Genomic DNA, 25864 nt, shown 5'->3' on the forward strand with positions numbered 1-25864 from the left:
CTGGAGTAGACTGGCCAAGCAAGTAGTGCTCTTTTTTTAACCATTGTCAGCTTCACAATGGTTAGGTCAGAGGCTGTGTCTGTCTTAGCAGTGCCCTGTTTCCCATCTATTAAGATAGGATATAACTTCTTGTGGTAGTTTGGTACCCTTGTTGTCTCCATACAACTTACTGCTGGCATTCCGTCATTCCCACTTACTGTCTCTCTCACCTTTTGTTCCCCACCTTGCATCTATGGGCATCTATATGCTACATGGCCCCACTGGTTGCATTTAAAACATTTAACCCTTAGTCTTGGCCATGTACCTAAACTAGTGGCTTCACCTGCTACTGGCAGACTCTGTTGGGGTCGTCTAGGTTGCCCACCATGGGTTTCCTTAGACCAAGGAGCTGCACTGGGTATCCTTTTCCTGTGCAGTGATGCCCTACTTGCTAGGCATAGGTCTCCCTTTTTCCCCAACTTATTCTCTGTGTTATTCTCTGTGTTACATTCTTTATCTGTTAACCAGATTCTCATGTCCACAGGCAAAGTGCTAAGGGCTTGTTCTCTCACCAAAGCATCTGCCAGCCCTTCAAAAGTGGTGATCTGACACCCAGTCACCCATCTATGAAAATAAGTGCTTAACTCAGCAATATATTCACACACACTTTCATCTGCTTTGTGTCTATGCTTGTAAAATTTTTTTATGAGTTTCAGGTGTTAACTTAAAACACACTAATAAACAATTTTTTAACAGTATTGTAATTTAAGCAGTTAGTATTAGACAATTTAGAAATAGCAGTTACAGCTTTACCATGGAGTAAGGGGGTCAGGAACAGTACCCAGAGCTCTTGGTCAGCATTATACTGTTTACATACCCTTTCAAACATATGAATAAAACTATCGAAATTATCATGTCTGCAAATTGTGGAAGACATTTACTGACCTTTGCTGCTTCTGGGGCTTGGTTACTCCCTTCCCCATTACCTCCATGACTCTGGTGAAGATTCAGCATCTCCTTTTCATGTTGCCTCTTCCTGTCATTTCCCTCGGCTTCTCATTTTCTTTGGCCTCCAGATGTCTCAGTCTCAATGCTGATTCTATTTCCAAACGTTTGGCCTCCGTTCAAGTCTCTTTAACTGCAGATGGATTTTTATGTCCTCTGTGGAAAGGTTGAACTGTCTATTTTCTGAGAGTTGTACTTCCCCAAGGCCAGTCTGGTTGTCCTCCTGGTTGCTGGTCTGTGATGCAGCTGTAACCAAGGCTGCAATAATTTCTGCTTTTGTCAGGTTGACATGCACCAGTCCTTTGGCTTGGCACATCTCAGCCAACTGACTCCTTGTCAGCTTGCCATACTCTTCTGCTGACATACTTGCCTGCTCTCCCTGACTAAGTGAACGCAAAATAAATAAAACTATTGTGATGTGAAATTCTGAATGTTCACTGTGTGGCTGATTGAGACTACTGTATGACATCAGCTGAAACCTTTACTGACCACTGTTTACAGGTTACAGGAGTTCAATATCTACATCACTGAATCCCAATATGTGATGTGATCCAACCACTGTCAGCCAATAAATGTGATGCCCCACCAGACCTCTCAACCATCCTGAATAACTCGTTTTTTACTGAGTTTTGGGGTTCCAATAATAGGGTGCCATGATTCCCGAGTGGCACCCCATTATTTCTGATTTTTCAATCTATTTTTTAGATTTTCGCGCTTTTGGAGCTGATGTCATCACGTGCGTAATGACATCAGCATGCTGTGCGTCTGTTTGAATACTGGGAGGACTGCTGTTCAGGCTGAATACAGGAGGATAATAAATTTACTTTTTAAGCCAAGTCGTACAGTACTGTAGGACTGCCGTTTGGGCTGCAGAGCTGAGTCGCTCATCTGTCGCAGGAGGATTTCTTTACTTTTACTGCCATTCGTTAGAACACAGGATTTCTCCAACTGCAGAGCCACAAAGCTGCGCAGGAGGATTTTTTTACTTGTTAAGCCATGCAGCTGAGCCAGACAGAAGGTACCATCTTCAGAATTATTTAGAAGTAACTGCACAGCTGAGCCATTTTTAGGTGTGTGTGTGTGTGTGTGTGTGTGTGTGTGTGTGTGTGTGTGTGTGTGTGTGTGTGTGTGTGTGTGTGTGAATGCCCCCAGTGAAATACATCTGGTGGCTAGAGGTACTCGGGCTCAAACCCTGTACCTTGGATGCAGGTAAAAAGAGCTTAAAGTCCATAGCCACCATCACTTGTGAATTTATGCCTCACATTTTTGTTCTGTTCCTCATTAAATCTCTGATTTTTAGGAGTGGTAAAACAAAACCTTTTATTCTAGCAATTTTCTAAGTTTATAAGATCAGTATTTGAAATGTGTCCCTATTTTCGGGCTGTATTCCCCCATTATTGGCTTTGTTCTGTATTTTTATGCTAAGAGGTTGAGATCTATGGTGTGACGTGAGAACTGAATTCACTAAATGATAGCCATTTAAGTTTCTCTTCCTGTTTGTCAAGAAACTGCTGATTTAGTTTAGTGGTATATTGCTCTGACTATAGTGCACTGGGTTCTGGGTTCAAGACTTAGCAGTGAAATGCACGGTGGTAAACAAACATTTTATGCAAGCAACTTTCCAAAATTATACAAGCAATGTTTAAAATGTGTCCCTGGTTTTTGGCCTTTTGCCCCCCAATTGAAAATAAGTGCAGGAAGCTGCTGTGCAACATGCCTATGGCTTACACTACTGTGATTCTGTGTATATATATATATATATATATATATATATATATATATATATATATATATATATATATATATATATTGTGTGTAAAAGTAGACTGTTATGGAAATGTTCTGAATAGGGTAGTTTTGTCATTATTGGTGCATGCATTTTGCTTCATTGCCTACTGGAAAAATGTTCAAACAATAAATATAAAATGCAGTTGTATGTGAAAGTAGACTGTTATCATGGAAATGTTCTGAATAGGGCAGTTTTGTCATTATTGATGCATGCATTTTGCTTCATTGCCTACTGAAAAATGTTCAAACAATAAATTTAAAATGCAATTGTGTGTGGAAATAGACTGTTATCATGGAAATGTTCTGAATAGGGCAGTTGTGTCATTATTGGTGCATGCATGTTGCTTCATTGCCTACTGGAAAAAATGTTCAAACAATAAATATGAAATGCAATTGTGTGTGGAAGTAGACCTTTATGATGGAAATGTTCTGTATAGGCAGTTTTGTCATTATTGGTTAATGCATTTTTGTTTCATTGTCTACTGGAAAAATGTTTAAACAATAAATGTAAAATGTGCTCTAACTTAAGTCCAACAAGTGTGCTGTATTATACAAGGAATATAATTTAATAAAGTCAGGAAGATGTATCAAAGAACACATGTGTGTTTCTTGTTTTGTATGCAAGGGGTTTCTGATTTGAAAACAGCCCAAAGGTAATCTTTATCCACCACTGGCCAGATGCATTTTCTTTGGATATAGTGTGGGTTTCAATGCTGTTTCAATGAATGTGAGTTTCAAGGGCAGAGAAGTTTTAATGCCAAGTCTATTTTCATTGTGAGACAGTATTGCTTTGTTTAGCAGATATCTATTAGTGTTTGTGCATTGCGCTATAAAATGTAAAAAAATAAAATCCAAATAATCATTGTAGAAGTAAAGCAGGATGCACACATTAGTGTTTATGGTAAATAGGGTAAAATAACCAGGTAATGGGACATTGGAATGGCTGCAGAAGGACTCTGGTGCTATATTTTGGTTCTGTTCTTCAGTTTGCGTTTGAAAGTTGGTATCCCACAACTCCGTTGGAGTGGATGGGGTTGTATAATTATGTATGCAAATTTGACATTAATCAGCATACAGATTTGTACCTATTTTTCATGGGCCTTGTCCTGATTTTTAATGTTTCCAGGTTGAGAGGTATATGACCCACCACTGGCCCAGTAATCAAGAAGCCTCAATCCTCACCACTGGCAGTTGGAGGCGTACATTGGGAGGAAGACAGGTATACACTCAATATTTCCAGAAGCAGCTCTCTGCATCAAGTGCAATTTCCCCTAAGATTAGACAGAGACCACAATCAGAATAAAACAACAGCCAGTTCACCAAAACAGTTTATTCTCTGTGGATTCTCTTCTCTAGCGCCTCGGCTATACAAAGCCTTCAAGGAGTAACTAACAATACACTTCCATTCAGTATTTATACACACCTATATTAACACATTATAAAATTAAACATCCATTAAACAATTAAGAATCCAATTAAAAAAGCAATACATTTATATAACACTTTTCCAACAGCAGTCAGTGTTCAACCCTTTTGGCATTAATGTTTGATATTTTAAAATAAAAATTAATTCCTTCTTTAAAAGTAAATTTTTTATTCTTTCCTCACTAGCTTCCTTTCTAATAATATTTTCTAAAATAGACACCCTAAAACTAATAGTGTCAGAATTATGGTATTTGACAAAATGTTGAGCCAAAGGGCTCTCTAACTTATTATTTTTAATGTCTCTCAAATGTTCCATGATTCTGACTTTAAACATTCTTTTCGTCTGTCCTATGTAAAATTTTTTACATCCACACTTAATAATATAAATGACTTGTTCTGTGACACAACTAAAAGAACCCGTAGGTTTAAAATTTATTCCATTTATATAGGGAAAAACACTATCTACATGAGCACAAACTTTACATTTCCCACAAGGTTTAGTGCCTATACTACTTATTGTCCTACCTACATTTTGTATAGGTAATTCAAATTTAGTATGTACTACTATGTCTCTTATGTTTCTCCCTCTTCGATAGCTAAACATTAATTTTTTCTTAGTCATCTCACTTAATTCTTTAAAAATTTTTAGGAATCTCCAAAAATGTGATATACATCTATTTATATCCTCACTACAGATGTTATACGTAGAAACCATGAAAATATTATCAATATTTCTATATTCTTTACCATACATTATATCACTTATCTGAACTCTATTTTCATACCTTTTTTTGAATATTTCATCCCTGCTCTTCTGTACCACTTGCATGTTATATTTTCTATTTATAAACATTTCCGTGGTATCATTTACTTCCTTCCTAAATCCATCTTCATTATTACATATTCTGGAGATCCTTAATAATTCACTATATGGTATAGCTTCTATTACATGATTCGGATGGCAACTAGTGCCCATCAAAAATTGATTTATGCAGTTAAATTTTCTATGTATGCCAGTGACTATATCTTCTCCTGTAAGTCCCTTTAGATTAACATCTAAAAAAGAAACATTAATTCCACACTGTATTCCATCAAATTTAATATTAAACCTATTCTTTTGTATGTCTTTTATAAAATTTTCACTATCATTTTTACCTCCTTTACACAGAAAAATCAAGTCATCTATAAATCTAAAATAGTGTATAACATATTTTTTTACAAAAGTATGTGTATAAATACATTCAGATTCCACTTGACCCATGAAAATATTGGCATACATGCAAAAGCTGCACCCATGGCTGTGCCTTGTATTTGATGATACGTTCTATTATTAAAATTAAAATAATTGTTTTCCAAACAGAATTTAACTAGTTCCAACACATAATGTGTTAGTGGATAATCTCCCATTGACTTAAGTAATGCCTCTATACCATGTGTATTTTTAATATTCGTATATAAACTACTAACATCCAATGTTAACCAATACATATCTTCACACCAAACAATATTTTTTATTTTATTCAGAAAGTCAAAAGAATCTTTTATATATGATGGTAATTTAATAGCTTCCTTTAATAATATTTGGTGTAAAATCAACTCCAGATTGTGTAAAAAATAATTTCTTGCCGACACAATCGGCCTACCCGGAGGGTTATTCATATCCTTATGTAACTTTGGTAAACAGTAAAATTGTGCAGGACTACATTCTGTTATATTTAACTTATAATCTACGTCTTTGTTACTCCAATAGCCAAGTCTAAGACCTTTATTTATTAATTCTAGGTAATTGTCTTTGGCTATAGTAACTTCAGTCACAGAACTCTCACAATAAACTGATGTGTCTGCTAATAAGTTCATACACATTTTCAAATATTGCGTATAGTGCATAATGACAATTTTATTGCCTTTATCTGAAGGCTTTACTATCAATTCATTCTGCTTAGAAAATTTCATTAACTCAATCCATTCTTTTTTTGTTAAATTAAAATTCACATTTGAAACATTTACACTATTAATAATTTCATCAATTTCAAAACCTATCATAGTCGCAAAACTCTTAATACCTTCATGGACAAAAGGTGGCATAAACTTGTTGTTCATATTAATCTTAGATGTATCTATTGTGCAATAAGCATTAAATTCACTAACACATGAGGAAAACGAGTCATCCACAGAGTCCTGGCTAACTTCAAATGTATCACTATCTAAACTATCAATTTCAAACTGTTTATACTCCACATTCTTATCTCCAATACAATTAAAGTAATACCATAAATGTAGTTTACGTATAAATTTAAATATATCAATTTTACATTCATATTTTTTCGGAAGTACTGTCGGAACAAACTTCAGACCATGATTAAATACTGTGTAAATTTCTTCATTAATAAAACAACCAGACAAATTAACAACTTTATCATTGATATTCAAATCAGTACCATTTAGTCCTTTTGTGTTCACGCCATGGGCGAAACGGCCCTCCCCTGTTCGATTCTTGTTCCGTATATGTTCTTTTTTGCTGCTGTAGCCTCCCCACTTGTTTATAAGAACTGAAATGTTCTGGCAGAAAACAGTCATCCGCTGGTGGAGATAAAGGCGGAAAATCTTGTTCTTTGTCACTGTATCTTGGTGCTTTATTATATTGTTTGCCATAGTTTCTAGTTACACTGTCAGTTCTACCTTGCTGGTTGACGTTAGCATTCGAAGGATTTCGATTAAAGCGTGGTCACTGATTGGTTCCACCAAAAAAGGCAGTACCATTCTCAAAGTCCCTCAAATCTCTCGTGATTTTATGTATTTTTTTTCAATACATTTATTTTCATGCACCAGAACTTTTTCTTGAATCTCAATCAAACAAGATTCAAACTTGGTTTTATCTAATACGGCAGTTAAATTCATACACAGTAGATTGATGTCTTTTTTAATATTAGATAACTTCAGAATGTCCCGCTCTATTAATATTTTCAACCATTCTATAGAACATAAATGTGCCGCTTTCTCCCATCTGTTCATGTAGGGACAAACGGTTCCGATGGGAGTTTAATAGCTCTTAAACCTCTAGGCACTATATTTAGATCAACATACCTTTGTAAACTGGTATAATTGTAATATGTAAGCATTTCTTTGTCCATTAAATTACTTAGCTTAGATAGTAGAACTTTAACTTCACCAGGATATTCTGTAGATCTCTTTCCAACATGGGCAAATGGATTAATGTCTCTCTTGCTTCGAGTCTCAGCAAAAAAACGCTCCCATATCGGGATACCTGAATTAGCATCCACATTAGCTTCTGTACAATTCATATTCGGTTCTACGTTCCGATTAAGGAAGCCCTCTATGGAACGCTGGGAGGTAGCTGTATTCTCCTCCCTAAAAATTCTGGGTATATTAGCCCCTGGATCACTGGCCATAGAGAACGAAAGGAGACCAAATAACACTCACAACACCTTTTCAGCTCGAACAGACCCCACTGCACAATCCGAATAAAACAACAGCCAGTTCACCAAAACAGTTTATTCTCTGTGGATTCTCTTCTCTAGCACCTCGGCTGTACAAAGCCTTCAAGGAGTAACTAACAATACACTTCCATTCAATATTTATACACACCTATATTAACACATTATACAATTAAACATCCATTAAACAATTAAGAATCCAATTAAAAAAGCAATACATTTATAAAACACTTTTCCAACAGCAGTCAGTGTTCAACCCTTTTGGCATTAATGTTTGATATTTTAAAATAAAAATTAATTCCTTCTTTAAAAGTAAATTTTTTATTCTTTCCTCACTAGCTTCCTTTCTAATAATATTTTCTAAAATAGACACCCTAAAACTAATAGTGTCAGAATTATGGTATTTGACAAAATGTTGAGCCAAAGGGCTCTCTAACTTATTATTTTTAATGTCTCTCAAATGTTCCATGATTCTGACTTTAAACATTCTTTTCGTCTGTCCTATGTAAAATTTTTTACATCCACACTTAATAATATAAATGACTTGTTCTGTGACACAACTAAAAGAACCCGTAGGTTTAAAATTTATTCCATTTATATAGGGAAAAACACTATCTACATGAGCACAAACTTTACATTTCCCACAAGGTTTAGTGCCTATACTACTTATTGTCCTACCTACATTTTGTATAGGTAATTCTGTTCGAGCTGAAAAGTTGGTGTTGTGAGAGACCACAATCAGTCTGGTGCTGGTTTCTATCTCTTTCTCCAGATCACCAATAAGGCTCCCCACTGGCACAACTATAGAGTTGAGATCTCAGCTGAGTGGCCAAGCCAAGACCTCCAGCATCCTCTCTGTCCAACCAGTGCTTCATGTCCCTGTCTAAGTACACACACACACACACACACACACACACACACACACACACACACTGTCTCTTTAAGATTTGTTTTACACACACTCGCACACATCTGGGAAAGGCTGGCACAGGTTTACTAGCTATGCCCCCTTCTGCCCAGACTATAAGATAGTTATTACTGCCACCAATCAATTCTTTAAGGATCTTAACAAAGGATGCTCAGTCTTACTGTGTAATGTTACTATCAATACAAATGGTAGTTTGACCAAGAGCAAGGCTATTAGGAGTGTCCCACAGTGTCACCAAATAAATATGTAAGTACTCACAAAACATAAATAGATCAGCCACAATGAAATGTTTAAATATATTTAATAATAAATAATTAAAGAACAAGACAATACTAAATATATATGTACAGTGATATCAGAGTTCAAAATCACAGGAAATATTTAAAACAACATTGCAGGACACTCTCAAATAAATAAAGAAAAATATATAAGCTAAGCGTTGCTATATTCCTGACTATATCTAAAAGAATTATACTGTACCCTCATGCACTTACTTCAGAGCAAGCAAGGCAGATGAGGTAAGTGGATCTTGATGTTGTCAGGTCAAAGTCAAAATACAGAATAGAGTCTCTCACTAACAGACTTCCCAAATTAATATCTCAAATATTACTGCTGGGATAGCTGATTCTATCCCAGGTGAAAACCCCACTGATGCAGCTTGTAGCATTTAGCATCTACTTGTGAAAACACATAGACAAGGGCTTTTCTTAGATCTAAGGCAGATTCTGGAAGTCATAAAACAATAAAACACTTCCAAGACAGTAAAGAAAACTTCTAGTTCTAGAAATTGTGTCTGTTACTGCATTGATACTGAAAGATAACATCCTTTTATTACATGGCCATAAGGTAATCTAATTTCAGCTATTTTTCTGAAGTTAACCTCTTATGTTCTAGTTTCCATTGTTAGAATATATACATCTAAACAGTTACAATAGGGAAGGTACATTTCTGTTCTAATCCAGTTGAGCTTGCTTTGGTTACATCTTTAAACAGCAGTTTGTAAAATACCTCTTCAACATACATCTGTACAAACCATCTTATATGAATTACAGTTCTAATACGTTTGTAATACAAGTATATGAATCATGTTGATAATCAGAAATGACATATAATTACTTACAAAATTACAGATAGCTGGGCTGGCATTGTCTCCTTTCCTGACATGAGATATGACAGGAGAGCTTGCAGAAAATGTATTAATACAGAAGAGATTAATTTATGTGGTGTATGTGTTTATATTTCACTGTGTTTATAAAGTAGCTATGGGTGAGTGGCTATGAGTAATAGTTTTTGGGATGGGGATAGGGCTAAGCCCACAATGTGTTGCAAAGTGAGTCAGTTTCTGAACATAAATCGTTATGGAATACATCAACACAGTATACAGGCTTTGTGTCTATTATTGTGCTAATAGTTGGTAATGCTAAAGGTAAGGTAAATTTTCCTCATACTGCTACTGTTTTATTATATAACAATATTTACTGTAGGGAGAGACAAGATAAACCAATAGCACAGCAAAGACCACTACAGTTGTAAGGATGAAGAACCGGTTGAAACAGTTGTAGCACTTTTCATTTTATGCTTTAGAAAGTCAAATGTCTTGCTCTCTTTTGGTTAAAAACAAATAATTATGAAAATTTCCTTGGGGTCTGACTGTGATCTGCCTGTGATTGTCAGTACTAAGCACCAATGTTAGGAACTAAAATTAATTGCCAGGTGTGCTTCTGATTTATTATTTTGCATTGTTCTAATTAAATGGTTTTAGGTACACACAGAGCATGTTGGATAATGTTAAAACATTGCCGTGAGTATGCACTGCATTATTTCAGCCTTTAAGCCTTTAAGGTTCATTTTGAGTGTGATTTGCTTTATCAAAAACACAGATATAGGATACGCCTTATAAGGGGAGTCAATTTACTTCATTTAGCAGTTTGAATCATGTTTATAGTGCAGAGGAATATTACATGGCAGGTGTTTGCGTCTTCAAATTTGTCCTAATATTTTTTTTTTTTTTGGAGGGCATAGGGAAATTCTTTACCTGCAGGGAGAATGCAAGCAGTCAATAAGCCACACTGAGTTAGATACATTTCTTAAGGAAATAAAAATTAATTTAATAATTAAACACCCTTGATAGCATTTCAAAATTTATTATAATACATGTGTGTGGAGACCTAGCAATTATAGGTGTGTCTCACCGAACTAATAAACTCAGATTGATTTATGGAATTTCAAAATAGAATTAATAACATTTATCAAACAGACCACTTTCATCAACCAATCAGAGTTAATGCAATTCAATACTTCTATTCATTAAGACACTATTATGTTTCATTATATTAATTGCATATAGTTAACATCATCTACAGGAACCTAGTCATCATTTTCCTTAAAAATAGAGTTATGATGGTTACATTCATAACTTTCTCATGAGAAAAGAGAAAAATTACTGATCAAGCATAATATTGATATTTTGTCATATACATAAATAAAATTTGCTAAGTAAGTTATTGTGAGCAATGAATCATATACATTTATGTATTTGCTGAGCTTCTTACATTCCTGGGCATGCACAGTTATGTTTACTGCTTAAAAGAATCTGCTGACATGACTAAAAGTTTAGTTATGTGCACTGACCACACACTCACTTCCTCTTTCTCTGACATGTGCAGATCCTTCTACACTACATGTCTCAACTTTCTTCTTATCTATATTTTTTCTCTTTCCTTCACAATCCCCTCTTTGATGCTGTGAAAGCATCACCTTTTAAACATGTTCATTCTTTGCAGATATATTGTCATACATTTTCCCAAAATCTTTAAATACCAATTCATATTCCTGACTCAAACTTTCTTTTTTTAGTGGAACTTCAACATACAAATGTTGCATTAGAGAGACTTTTCTTGCAGATATTAGTTTTGTTATAAGCAGTTTAACTAAAAGCAATAATAAGAAGGCTGCAAAAACAATAATAAAAATAAACATAATGACCTTTAAAAATAGTCCCTTCCATCCAGAAAACAAATCTGTTAACCCTGACCACTGGGAACTATCAGCTTCTTTAATGTCTGCTAACTCAGATACTTTTTGTATTATGCTCAAATGACTTTGAATTATATGTTCATTAACAGAAATAAATGAACAGCATTCAGTTTTGACCAAAGCACAAGTACCCCCTTTCACCACAAGTATAAAATCAAGTGCAATTCTATTTTTAAAACAACTGCACTCATTGCACTCATTTCTATATTGATAAGGTTTATTGCTGTAAAAGTTTAATTGCTGAGAACCTCCAACAACTTAGATAATTTTTGCAATTCTCTGATTGATTTCACAACACCATATGCAGGTAAAATGCCTGCACCAGAAATAACAATCTCCAAGGTCCATATATTTGAGTCCCTTCAGAGCTGAATGCTCCAAATCATGATGGTAGATCCATGAAGCATCAATTTTTCTAATAGGATTATTTGCAGTCTTAGTTTTAGTTATCCCGTCAATAGGATTTTTCATAGTCTTTATTTTTCTTGTATTGCAAAATTTTCCCCGAGGCAGAGCCTCTGCATGTCGAATAGCATGGATAACCAGTGGTGGATCCAAGAATTTGTAAAAGGGGGGCACAGTCTGGTTAGTTGACTACCAGAGTGGGAGTGAAAAAGTGGGATAAGAAGCTCTTCATCACGTGTGAAAAGAAAGCAGTATACATTCAGCTGCACAAGATTTTGCTGTGGATGTAGTAGTGTAGACAGGTAATTCCTGGCATAGTCATTGTTATAACCTAGGCAGCAGTCCAACTGGATGGGATATAGTCACAGCAAAAGACTTTTTTTAAGTTAAATAATGATTTATGTGGAAAAAGTGAAGCTCAGTTAAGTAAAACATAGCAACTAAGGAAGTAGATGTTATAAAAAAAAAATCACAAAAAGCAAATGCTCAATTTAGTCATGTGCAGTGTAAAAAATGTTGTAACCATTGTAGCATTTTAGAAAAGATTGCAAGTCAAAAATCTATTTTATTGTTATGTAACAAAACCCGAGGCACAGAGGTTTGGATAAATTAGTAAAATGTTCATTTAATTTATGAAACAATTGACTAAACTCAAAGCTTTCCTAAGCACTTTCAATTTGCCTTGTCCAGAAGGAAAGAGCCCAAGTTAGAAAGATAGATTATTGAAATTGTGTGAGTACTGGCTGGATGAAATAATTATGAAAAGTTAAAGGCAATTTTATTTTATACAGTAAGAATGAGAGTAATGAGAAACTACAGGTGGCAGAGTTGAGACTGGAGGTGGAATGAAGGCAGATAGAGATCACAGGAGCAAAGGCAGAATTGAAAAGGAGACATTTAAAGAGCTTGTGGAAGACAACATAAAAAAGACAAGATCATATGATTAGGTTGGTGAAATTACATTAAAGCTGATTTAAAGGGTTGACTTGTAGAGGAGACAGGGAAATATGGAGACAGCAGGGGAGTAACAAGGGAATAGAAGAATCTGAAATATTACAGAAAAAAAGATGATAAAAGGGAAGAGGAAGATGAGGAAAAAGGAGAAGATTAAACTAAAGGAACTGAAACAGACACTGGAAGTTGCAGAAACACAAGGACAGATACTGAGAATGAAGGTATTCGTGTAGGTAAAAGGAAAAAAGTAGGAAGAGTAGCGCAGTAGCTGAATGAGAGGAAACAGACTCAAGACAGAGAATGGGATAGTAGCAGTGACTGACTGAAAAAAACAAGACAATGTGAAGGTCTTTAAACTGTAAAAGAGAAAGAAGCAAGAGGAAGAAGTATGGGTACACTAACATTTGACAAAATTAGAGAAAGAATGTAAGTTGTTTGATGAAAAATGCCATTATGGTGAGGCTAAAACAGCAATAGGGTCACAAAGAAGGGATAAAACAGGCACATATGGATACAAACAGAAATAAAATTGTTCAGAAGCAAATCAAGGAGGGACTGAAATTCAGTCTGAGATGTCCACAGTCACTCTTAACTGGCATTTAGTAGCTGTTAATCACTGCAACAAGCCCCTGTACCACTTCAAGGTAGCCAGTCCCACAGAGGTCCATTAACAAACACCACACAAAGACCACCACCATAACATTTTAAACAATGAAAAACTGACAAATTAGAAAATCTAAAGATGTTACTGCTCAAATCCATAAATCTAAACAAGAATCTTTACTTGCTAAAATTTTTTCCACTGTGGAGAATGCAGACATTTGAGCATTTTGACCAGCCACTGCACAGGCATGGAGTAAAGGTAGAGATGTCACAGTTTATATCAAAAACATGTCTCAGGGCTAATCAAACAAGGCATGCTTCAGCTTTTTCATGTCCAAATTACCATAGGAAAGTCATGTACTATATCCTTAGAAATTATAGGTCCAGCTCTATCACCCAGGAAACACATAACACAGTTTACTGGATCTCCTCACCAGTCATCCCAATACCATATTTATGGGTGACTACCCTACTATAAACTGTGAATCATACCCTGCCCCAAACTTGCAAGCCCAGAGATTGCTGAACTTCGTCACCACAAGCACTCTGGACCAACAGTCCAAATGCCCACTAGGAGTGGGAACATAAGTTGATGTAGTCATCACTAGCATGGGAGAATGCTGCACCCACCCTACTGTAATGTCCTCTTTGGTGAGGACAAACCATTTTAAGGCAAATGTCCTAATATCAAGTAGTAACCCAGCAAAATTTGATCCCCCACCCCAAACCCTAAGAACACTGACCTGTGCAACCATGTTAGAGGCACAGAGACATTTCTGATTACCAGGAATAACCACAGAACAAACTCATACAAGCCAGCTTGGTGGTATCCTATCAGCAGGATGCACAGCAAAAGGAAGGAAGTCATGGGAAAAATTAAGAAGTGCAACATCCAGCAGGATAAAAAAAATATACGCAAGAAAATTGGAGGACAAATCAAGTCACTATACATATCTTTCCTATTCAGTAGTACCATCCCATTTCATACCAACATCTGCTCCCCTCCCAACACAGGTATACCATCACAGTATCAAGACAGCTTGAGCGACAACAGAACTACTCTAATACAGCTGATGCAATTCAAATGGGAAATTAAGGTAATGGCTGTAGAGCATTGATTCACTGTTGTCATTGAAGTTAGCATGAATATTTCACAACAGGCCATTCATAAGGTACAAGGCAGCAAAAACAGCTACTGAGAAAAAACAGCTTTTCAAAATCATACTACTGCACACAATTGCATTTGACTTCATGCCTTCAATAATGGCAATACACCCAGTGCATGTTACAACTGAAATTAAGCAAATTTGTAAACTGCATGCAACATCAGCATTACACACAAAATGAAAAAGTACAATGCAAAATGCTAGACTGGTACTCGATTACAAAACAGGCTGTACTACTACCCTCACAACTTCCAGTGCAGCATAGGTGTACAGAAAAAAAGAAAACTGTTGCTGAAAATGTTAAATAAACTGACTTCAGCCAATTTAGCATGCAGTGTTCTCAGCAGAACTTTATCACAGTAACACAATGAAGATCAGGTATAAAGGAAAAAGGCCATATGCAGCAGTGAAGGCACAAGAACTATGCATACTGGGGCAACTGTAAAAACAAAACTCATGTCTCATGTTAGACTTTCATTACGTGATTTGTACACAGTACAACAGGGTATTTAACTTAAAAATACAGAGAGCTTCCAGTCAGCATTTCTTGAATCTGATTTCACAATTTTAGTAGCTTAAATGATTGGCACTGTATAGACAACATAATAGAACTAAATAGTTATATAGTGAACTATACAGGATTGGACTTGTACCATAATATAAACTTAGAAATTATATCCAGAGGAGCCAACTTTATCCCATCTTTTATGCAGAGGTGGAATTGACCTGCCTCCCACCAGACAATTTATACCATTACACAAATCCACAGACTTCTCTAAAAATTATCTTAAGTTGCCCACTACATGATCAGTACACCAAAAGAAATGCAATCACATTACAATCATGAATTTGTCTACCATGGCTAAAAATAAAGGGATACACAGTGATTTGGCTGCAATCCTGTTATACCACTCAAATACTACAAAAAAATCACATATGTTTGCCCCCCACCCCCCACCCCCCAGTATTTTATTCACTAGATATTATGCAAGGTGAAATATTTCATGATAGAAAAAATGACTAGAAGGTGCTCTTGAATAAAAATATTTCAGGAATGGGCAATACTGTCCTTCTAGCCTGCCAATGTACCAAAACAGCTGATCCCATAATGAGTGTCCAGGATGTTCTTAAAAATATCTAACCTAGTGCTTGCTTTAATGTAATCTGGTAGTCTATTCATGTATCAGCAGCTCTGTCAGAGAAAAAAATAGCATACTTCTTATTGTTATAGAATCTTCTACATAGGTTGCCTGATTTTCTATTTGATAACCACAAAAATTTCCAGAGGTAGCTGCCTCTAAATGCTCTGTATAGCTGAATATGGTCTCCTCTTAAATATCTGTCCCAGTCTACAAGTTTGCCTATTTTAGTCTTATAGCTTCATAGGTGAATACCAAGCTAAGCCTTGCCAATAACCTGAGATCAGACTCAAACCCCTGTACCTTTTACCAATGTGCCAAACGTAAATTATCACATCCATGGATAACATTGGTGTAGTTCCACTGACTCTTTCCTGTTTTCTCATGCTTGTTTTCCTATAAGGTTTCCATATTATTTAATGTTCAAGTTAATGAACAGGTGCTGACTTTGTGGGAACATGGGTGAAATTCTTGGCTATGCTTATAAGGGCCTCCAGGCCAATAGCCTAGTATTGTCCTATGAACCAATGAACAACGACTTCATTTCTGATTTCCTAAACTTTATAAATCTCCCATACAACCTATAGTTCTATAATTATTAAATAATTGGTTGATATGATTAGAAAAACTCAAAAGCTGGATCTACCCATATAATCAGGTCCTTAAATGAATCTATAGTTTCAACCACTGTGTGCTGTATTACATATTCATCTTTCAGACTGCATTTTTGGGAGACTCACATGCTTAGTTTTTGTTTCATTAGCACGTGCTCAAACCCATCATTTGATATGAGAGGGATCCTTAACTCTCAACTTTCCTGATTTTTGCAAAATGTCCAGATATTTGCCTCATATCATTGGTGTTCCTTATTACAGGTTTCTGGAAACTAACTGAGGACTGAAGTCACAGAACAGTGGCATACAGTTGGTTTTCAGGCGTTATATCTTTCAAAAAATGCATATAAAACTAAATATTGTTATTTCTAGCAATTTTCTAAGTTTATAAGAGCAATATTTAAAATGTGTCCTTATTTTTTATGGCTCCCCCCATTATATTTGGATTTGTCCAGATATGATACCTTGCAGTAAGAGGTAAGGAGTGTCCAGATCTTTGCTTCATATATTTGCCTTGTTGCTCACTTCTGCAGCTGAGGACTGAAGTGGCTAAATAGTGACTTATGTCTGAGTTTCAGACTTTATATCCTTCAGAAAATATATGTTAGCACACATCCTGTTATTCTAGCAACCTTCTAAGTTGATAAGAACAATATTTAAAATCTGCACCATTCTACCTTATCTAATTTGTAAAACAACACTTAGAATCAGTGGAGATGGGCATGAGAGGAGAGTTACAGATCATGGGACAGCATCCTGTAGGGATTTTGGAGACTTTACTGTGCTCCAAAGTAACTTCGCTAAACAAGGAAGAGGGAAAAAAATCAGCAAGCTGACTTACATGACAAGCGGTCACTCACGGAGTAACGGCTGACTCAGTTCAGCAGTTCCAAAACCAGGAAAAGGATTCAACTGTAGCTGTATTTAACGGGAGTTAAACTGCCCACCAAATACACCTGCAGCTAATTACGATTGTTGCTATTGCACCAATCACCCCTCAACCCAAGCAAAGCAGGCAGCAAGCTGAAAAGTGAACCAATGACTTTTTTTTTTTTTTTTGCTATCCAGTGGCTGGCCATAGTGTGCGTAACGTATGCCTGCTGCCGTCCTTGCACCTGACTGCAACCTCCAATTGCAGTTGCATCTCCCATGCAACTTTCAAAGGGGAAAAAAGTTTGTAAGTTGAAATGGAAAAATGTACCATTTTGTTGGTACACTTTCTGATTTCAACAAAATAACAGGGAGTGAATTTCTGTTTTTTTTTTTTTTGCTTTAATGAACTTCCGAACAGCTTCAAAAGGGGGTGGCATGTTCCCCTGCACCGATGCCTAAATCTGCCACTGATAACTCTACCAATATAACAACTCCCTGACCAGTTGGCAGGTAGCCATGGATATGCTAGTGTTCCACAAATATAATAGTAGTCTTTTAACATTACCATCCCTTTGATGGTAGGTCCGTTATACAGTCTCCTAGATATGTTACATTTACTTTTCCCTACTTCAAAAGTTCCATTTTTCACAAAACATATATAACCATTTACATTAACTGATATTTGTAGAACAGATAGTTTAGATAAAACAGTTACATTGTGCCAGGAGGATTTTTGGTCTCTGTATATTATAACATCTGAGAGTATTTTACTCATTTCAATTTCAGTAAATGGGATAGAAAATAATGGCACACCATTTTGATAAGCAGTAGGAATATGAGCATACACCTAGCAGTTACTGAGATTCTATGTCTTTGCATAAGTATTTATAATCGCATTAAAAGTATTGAAATCACGGTTTCATTCTGCAGAATTTTGATTTGTTTCTGATAATTGTTTTGAAACAAAACAAGTACTTACAGTTTTGAAGGTAGTCAGAAAGTAAATCGTGACAATAAGGATGCAAATGACAGTGGTCAAAACAATAATTGATGAAATATAAGCATCAAAATCAAGTTTAAATTGACCCGAGTAGTTGAATATCAAATACATTAATTTTGTCCTTCGGTATCTTGGTCACGACATTCCTCTGATCCTTTGTTCTGAAGTCTGGTTCATGAAGAAACAGGCTCTTTGTCATCATCAAAGGATTTGGGTGGCATGGGTGATTGACCTTCAATTAGCCTGGCAAACAAACATGGGACACATGTATCTAGGTTGGTGAGCCTTCCATTTTGATTGTTATGGATGTGGTGAGCTGCACAAGGTATGGCCCCTTCCATCGTGGCTGCAAAGCATTCTTTCTGGAAAATGATCGGACATAAACAAAGTCTCCAGGCTGAATGGTATGTGACTACTCTAAACTTGTGTGTTGCTGTGCCTCTATTACTTGTGGGTATAAATGTTGTAAGAGAGAAGATAAAGATTTACAATATTGCATTATAAATGCATCAGTAATTTGGAGTTCCAAGTTAGCTGGTAAAGCGGTAACAGGCATTCTCATTGGATGACCCATGAGAATTTAATGAGGGGAAAGCTTTCTAGAATCACTAACACCACTTCTAACAGACAACAATGGTAAAGGTAAGGCATCAGGCCATTTGAGTCCAGTCTCAGCAGTAATTTTAGCTAGTCTAGTTTTTACTGTTTGATTCATATGCTCTACCATTCCTGAAGCTTGAAGTCTGTGTGGGCAATGATGTTGATTTTTCACATTTAGCGGTTTACAAATTTCTTGAACCATTTGTCCTGTGAAGTCTGTTCCATGATCAGTATGTTTACAACAAGGTACACCAAATCTGTCAGTTCTTAAACTAATTTTTTGGCTACAGTAACAGAATCATTTTGGTGACAAGGTTATGCCTCTACCCACCCTGAGAACAGATCTATAATCACTAAATATTTAAATCTTAAACATACAGGTAATTCTGCAAAATCCATTTGCAGACAGCAGAAGGGTCCTTGAGGCATTTTAATATGTTGCATATTAGCTGAATTTGTTTTAGAAATATTATAAGAAATGCAAACATGACAAGTACTTACTAAGTGTTGGACAAATTCGGAAGCATAAGGGGCATACCGATCAATCAACAGTTGTTTTAGAACTGCATTTTTACCCAAATGAGAAGGTAGATGATATGATTTAGCCAAATGGGGTAGAAAAGCATGTGAAGCAACAAGTTTTCCATCTGGGTGGCACCACAGCGTATTGGATGAACAAGCGCAGCTATCATGTATCCACCTTACTCTTTCTGAGTCATCAGCTTGGTTCTGAAATGATAAAAGTTTTTTTTAATGATATATTTACATTATTTACAGTGAATCACTGTTCAAAAATAGCCTGAACAGAAATGTATTTTGCAGCTTGCTTTGCAGCTCTGTCAGGAAGGTCATTCCCCCACTCTCTTCAGAATTCGTCTTACTGTGTGCTGCTGTTTTGAGCACAGCTATTGCCTTAGAGCATAATAAAGCTTCTAACAAGTTATTGATATAACAAAAGTTCTTAATAGGAGTGCCTGCAGAAGTTAAATATCCCCTTTCTGTCCATAATATGCCAAACTCATGCGCAATCCCTGTGGCATACTCAGAGTCTGAGTAGATGTTAACTGATTTTCCTTCAGCTATCTTGCAGGCTTCTGTTAAAGCAATTAACTCAGATGTCTGGGCTGAAGGTTGTTTAAATATCTCTCCAGTTTTTATCACTGTAGTAGGAGAACAAACAGCAAAAGCAGCAACCGAGGTTCCATCTTTCCTTTGAATACAAAATCCATCCACAAAAATGGTTAAATCTGGATTTTGCAGAGGAGTGTCTTTTAAAATCTGGTCTAGGAGAAAGCAGATAGTTAGAGTCATGGGGTTCACCCTTATCTGCAGTCAGAATTAAGGATGCTGGATTCAAGGGAGGGCATCAGATAATCTGTAAACAAGGATTATTAATTAAAATATTATCATACTTTAATATTCTTGAAGCTGACAAATATTGGGTTTTTGTCTTTAATAACAAGACATGTACTGCATGAGGTACTGGTACAAAAGTTTCATGTCCTAGATTGAGTGTGGCAGGCATGTCTACCAATCATGTAGCAACTGCAACAGCTCTCAAGCACTGGGGAAGGGCGGCCACCACAGGATCCAAGTTAGTGCTATAATATGTCACAAGTCTGAATCCTTCATTATGTTTTTGATCTAGCAGTCCTAAAGCTACCTTATTACGGTCAGGGGATACTGAGGTATGGCTGGAAGACAGACATTAGGTTACAAAGTTATTTGAACAGATAATGCATTTTTAATTAATCCTACATCATTTTCATTAGTCCAAATGTAAGATGGTACAGATTCCACTCATTATTTTGATTACTGTGTATCTTGGAAAAAAATAAAAATGAATTATTCCTCTAAGTGATCTGTGCTTAAGCAGAACTAAATAAGTGGGGATGTGTCTGGAAGATTTAAATACACACCATCGGGAATACAGAATGTAGTATGCTGTAGTTTGTAGCACAAATCCCTGCCTAAAAGATTTAAAGGTGCAGAAGAACTGACAAGGAAAGCATAATTTTCAGTTAAGGGTCCTATTTGTATAGAAATATTTTCTGTTTCTTTATATTCTAAAGGAATTCCTGACACTCCTACTCCTTTCACTAGGGTATTTGTTAAAGGAAGACTTTTAGCAACTTCAGAATTTAGCATAGATCTAGTGGCACCTGTATCAATCAAAAATTAGATTTTATTATCATTCACTTTAATATCAACAAAAGGACCTTTCTGTTTCACAGGAATGAAAGGAAATAGCTGTGGCTTCTGTTCAAGGCTATTCTATTTAGTTTCTTTCCAGGCAGGGGGCTGCCAAGGAGTATTCCAGATAGGTGGCTGTTGTCTGCCCTCTGGTAAAGTTTGTGATAAAGGGTGTTCCTGTGCAGAGAGAGGAATATGTAATAGTTCCATAGTGCCTTGTCCATAGGGACATTTGTCCCTCCAATAACCTCTTTTTCCATCATTAAAACAAATGTCAGAACAGTTTAGTGATTCTCTTGATTGGATATGTTGTGTGCATGCATAACCTCCCTCTGGCAAATGTGGAGAGTATTGAGCTCTGTTTCTTCCTCCATGGTCTACCCTACCCCTCTCTCTGAGTTTAGTTAACTGTTGCAACTGCAAGTTTAATAACTGTTCTTGTTGTTCCTCTAATTTTTCTCATTTTTCATGGATTAGATTATCTGCAGTGTATTTTACTTGGCTGATTAATTCATGGAGACCCAGGCTGGGCCAAGTTAAGCATACCTTCTTCAGTTGTTCTTGAATGGGTGGCAACAAGCCATTTACAAATGCAGCAGGGGCCACTTACTGCTGGACCTTCAGTGGGTTCAGTATAGCCAGAAAAGGATTCAAATGCTTCAGTCATTCGTCACAGATATGAATCTATATTTTTATTTTCATGCTGTCCTATGGCATTAAATCATGACCAGTTTGGTACAGGGGGACATACTGCAGTAATTGCCTTAAGTAATCTGTTGTGGGCATTTTGAATTGCCTCTGGGTCAGTATGTTGTGAGATAGCATCTAGAATATTTGCTTGGTCCCAGATTCATTTAAAAAGTTCAGGTGCGATTGAAGTGTCCATAAATCTTTTATCTCTTAAATCTTCTATACTAGGATTTTGTAACTAAACGTAGCCCTTAAGTATTCTGGCATATTTTTCAAGATTTGTCCTTACTGAAGAAAGGGAATCTAAGATAGTCTAAAAATCTACTGCTGACCATGGCCATACTATATTTATTGTAGTAGGAGCATTCTTATCTCTTTCATGAGCTGGATTTGGAACTTGTCTTAAAGGAAAAAGCTGTGTGGAAACTAACTAGTTTCACCTCAGAGGATTCTGACCGACTATCTTTCTGATTAAATTTATCAGGTCCAGAGTATCCATCCCATCAATTATTATGGGGAATTGTTTTATAAATTGTTTGAATTGTTGTTTTTCTCTTCTAGAAAAAAGTTTAGACCCCCCCCCTTTACACAAAGTAATATTGCCATATACATTTGTGTAACTTCAGAGTGTGTTCTGTATGATAGCGGAGATTCAGAAGTCGATTGAGACTTTGTAGTTTGTGCTTGAGGTTGTGAAGTTCCTGAGGAAGCAGATGCAATAGCTTGTGTTGTGCTTGAGGAGGTAGATTCAGAGGAATGTTTTGACTGAGAAGGTAGTGTGGCTATAGTTTGTGTTGTGCTTACTGGGGAGGTAGATTTGGAGGAATGTCTTGACTGGGAAGGTGGTGAGGTTATAGTATCAGTTGAAAAAACTACTTGTATTTGCTGCTCAGGTGAATAAGGAGGTCGCAATACTGGTGCAATAGGTATAATGATATTTTCATCCTCTGAGGACTCACCCTGTTTTATTTGTAATTCTGTAAGGGGATATAATCCATAATCTGTAGGTTCCTGAAGGCTAGACCACTGAATAAGTTTAACAGTTTTATTGGCAGCTTTTATCTGAGTTTTTAGTTTTGCTGTATTGTGTTTTGAACTTCGTATTATTGATTCTTTTCTCTATCTTTTGATTCTGCTTGCCATGCATTAAAAGCTGATCAGAAGCTTGCAGGTATTTTATTACCCTTTTCTCCTAATCTTTTTTGCAGATTAGGAGCTTTCTGTACGGGGAGAAACTAGCTTATCGTCATTTTCTTTAATTTGTTCCATTTTTCTATATATCTGCAACTCTCCCTGTTGCAATGATGGAAGATTAATTTTTCTGGTGCCCTGTTCTGGTTCTTTTATGATACTAGATTTTGCTCCCATTTTTAGAGAAACAACTAGATTTTAGAAAGAATTAGATGTTAGCTATTCACTTTCACACATAATATCTTTTTGTATTTTATTTGCAAAGAATCACTCTCATGCCTGTGAAATTCATACAAATGTGCAGGCTCCTTTGTTCTACAAAGCCCACTCTTGTACATCTAAAAACTGCCTCTTGCAAAGTGAATTTTTTGCAAGGAATCCACTCACGTTCACGTTCATACTCTACAGGTGCAAATTTCTTATTTGCAAAAACCCACTCTCATGCTCAATGATATATATATATATATATATATATATATATATATATATATATATATTTTTTTTTTTTTTTTCTCTCAAAAAGAAATTCCTTCCCATTGTTATTCTGTTAGTTAATATAAAGGCAGAGCTAAAAAAAAATAAAAAAAAATCTTACCTTTCAGGTGCTTATTCTGTAGGGAAATAAAATGTTGGTTAATTCATACAACATAAAGTCTCTCAAGGCTAATATTGGTGCAGCTTCATGAATTAATACTGTGCAACAGCTAGTAGACAGAAAACTGTCACAGGCCCCAGAGTGTTTATCCACAGTATCAATTCCTGATTTACTCGGAATAATCGATCTGGTTTGACATGGCACGACACTGTTAAGGAAGTAAAAATTAATTTAATAATTTAACAGCCTTGATAGAGTTTCAAAATTTATAGTAACACACATGTGTGGAAATCCAGCAATTATAGCTGTCTCCCCAAACTAATAAACTCGGATCAATTTATAGAATTTCACAACAGAATTAATAACATTTATCAAACAGATCACTATCATCAACCAATCAGAGTTAATACAATTCAAAACTTATATTCAATAAGATATTATTATATTTCACTATATTCATTACATATAGTTAATGCCATCTAAAGGAACCTAGTCATCATTTTCATTAAAAATAGAATTATGATGGTTACATTCATTACTTTCTCATGAGAAAAGAGAAAAAATTACTGATCAAGCATAATATTGATACTTTGCCGGATACAAAAATGGAATTTGCTAAGTAAGTTATTCTGAACAATGAAGCAGGTGCATTCATACATTTGCTGAGCTTCTTACATTCCTGGGCATGCTCAGTTATGTTGTTTACTGCTTAAAGAATCTGCTGACATGTTAGAAATTTAGTCATGCGCACTGACCACACACTCACTTCCTCTTTCTCTGACATGTGCAGATCCTTCTACACTACATGTCTCAACTTTCTTGTTATCTATATTTTTTTTCTCTTTCCTTCACACACTAGATACTAAATTGCACAGGCAATGATGCAAGAAAGGTAAGTTTTGGAACACTGTAAGAGATACAGAAAAAGGCAACTACATGCACTATTTCAAGTTGTTCACACAAAATGTGGTGCTAATAATGTATACAAAAATATGCTTTTAGATGATCAGACCTTTGTAATAAAATAAATGCTTCAGTGCATGTGAATTTTATTGACACATGCTGTCAACCTAGAATGACAGTAGTTTATGTAAACTGATTTCAGATGTATGAGACACAATTGTTCTTACATGTTTACGCATTCATTTTTTTTCTTGGGGGCGGGGTATTTTCATTCTTCTCATCCATACCTCCTGGATGCTGTCTTATCCCATTCATCCCTTCCCCCTTGGTGAGAGCCCTACAGTCCATTCATTCCTTTGGATGAGGGATGAGTGTATCAGGAACAATGCTACCATGTCCAAGGAGGAAGGAGAAATTTTATTTTCCTTTTAGCCCTAGCTCTTCTCCTGCTCATGCTAGTTTGCAGCCAAAGGGAGTTAGGCTAGCATGTACTGGTCATTTGTGATGTGCTTCCATGCCACTGCATATGATATAATCACCTAGCTCTGCTTGTCATTAAAGCACATAGTATAAAAATCACCAGAAGCAGTAAGAGAATTATCAAAACTATACATCTAAATCAACAAATTAAATAAGTTAAGTGCATTAAAATGTTTATTTTATTCGATAAATGGGAGGTTGGCCTGGTCAAAACGATTCTTCTCAGCCACATTGCAGGTCACATTGTGACACAGTCAAATAATTTACAATGTGAAAAGATGCATGCTGGTTTTATAACATTTCAGTAAGACATTTAAAGTTTTAAAAGTTAGTATCATATTTACAGTGGTTAGTATGTTGTCTTGTATTGTAAACATCCTCTTACTCTTTTTAAAAATGAAAGATCAAAAACAAAAAAGCAAAAACAAGTCGATGAAGACAGATATGTTTGGTGGCTGTTTGAAAGTGATCAAGCAGGTATAGTCACTTTCTTATCTCATAAGATGCATGAAGATACTAATGAAATAAGCTATCACTTCAAAATATGCATGCAAAGCAATGAAGTAAGGAATTGATAGCCAAAGGCAGCATAAAAATTAAAAGTGCTCATAGTTTTAATTACTCTTAAAGACAGATACCTTTCCTATATGTTTAGATTATGGCAGTTTTGTTTAACTCAGAGAGGTGCCACAGGAACACTGGACTTCAAGAAAAAAATGTATAACCAGTTAAACAAAGAACGTTGCATGATTTGGATCTGATCAGAGCATGCACAGGCAAATATATAGAGCTAGATTACTGTGGACATTCTAGAAGTGGATTCATTCAGATTTTGGACATGC

At 35.9% G+C, this 25864-nt stretch overlaps 1 protein-coding gene across 1 annotated transcript in view; it reads left to right on the forward strand.

Annotated features, from left to right (window-relative positions):
* Positions 1-25864, forward strand: part of LOC122800226 (dynein axonemal heavy chain 17-like) — a 17083451-nt gene that overhangs the window by 16257196 nt on the left and 800391 nt on the right. The gene's annotated exons all lie outside the window — the stretch shown is intronic.

The sequence above is a fragment of the Protopterus annectens genome, chromosome 4.part0 (genome assembly GCF_019279795.1).
Source record: "Protopterus annectens isolate FY-2018-M chromosome 4.part0, PAN1.0, whole genome shotgun sequence".
Classification (NCBI taxonomy): domain Eukaryota; kingdom Metazoa; phylum Chordata; order Ceratodontiformes; family Protopteridae; genus Protopterus; species Protopterus annectens.